We start from the raw sequence: 1137 nt of genomic DNA on the forward strand, positions 1-1137 counted from the left end.
ATATATATATATATATATATATATATATATACATATATATATATGTATATTGATACATTTATACAAACATGCATAGACATATTTATACATACACACACTTCTACTTTATGTCTTAAATCTTAAGTACAAAACAAATATATTCAATACATCTTCCTGTTAATCTTATACATATATCTGTGTGTGTGTGTGTGTGTGTTCGTACTTATGTGCATTTGTTCGTGTGTATGTTTGTGTATTTTATATGTGTGTATATATATCAAGCGTAGTGCAATAGCTTCTTCACTGTATGTTCTATGTGCATATATAATCCTATTCTAAACTAAAACAAATAACAATAATGCACGAATTCGATAATTGAAAGCATTGTCTTTCTACGACCGTAGATTATTATATACAAATGACTCCCTCGCATCGTATTACTCAACCATTAATACGTCTATTCTCAATACCTACTAGACACACAGCAATTCGATATTCATTGGTGCATATATATTTTTTTAATACCTTCATATAAGTTTCTCTTATGCTATATCTTATGCTTCTATTATTCTTTGTATCAGTAGCATTAATGGCTCAATCATTTTATTACTAGCCGTTTTCTGAAAGAAAACAAATGATGATTTTGGAGGAAAAGGAATTGAAGTGATCGAGGGCGCATTTTCATAATAATTGACGAAGAACAGCAAAATGGCAGCCCCAGATGCATGATGTCATTCGTCAAGATGTCTGCTAAAGTAAACAGGGATATTTTGATGATATCCAAATTAATGAGGGGAATAACGAACAAAAATTCGACAATTTGAACTTTGAAATAAAATCTAGTAAGTCTTCTTAATTGTTTCTTCTTCATCACATTCTTCCTAGAATACCAGTGTGTAACGAAGGTTGTCCAAGGTATACTTTCCTATTTGGGAATGAGATTCAAATCTATCACAAGCGATCCAACAATGATTGCTTTTATTATTTTAAACTTTCTCAGTTCAAACCATTCTAACAAACATAATATTTTGCTAAACGATTACTAATATTTTCTTTTAATTCTAGTGTACTGCTTAAACTCGATTGATTACATATAGAATAAAAGTTTACTAATAAATCAAGCTAGTCCCAACATTATATATATATATATATATATAT

Source organism: Octopus bimaculoides, chromosome 9 (assembly GCF_001194135.2).
Source record: "Octopus bimaculoides isolate UCB-OBI-ISO-001 chromosome 9, ASM119413v2, whole genome shotgun sequence".
Lineage (NCBI taxonomy): Eukaryota > Metazoa > Mollusca > Cephalopoda > Octopoda > Octopodidae > Octopus > Octopus bimaculoides.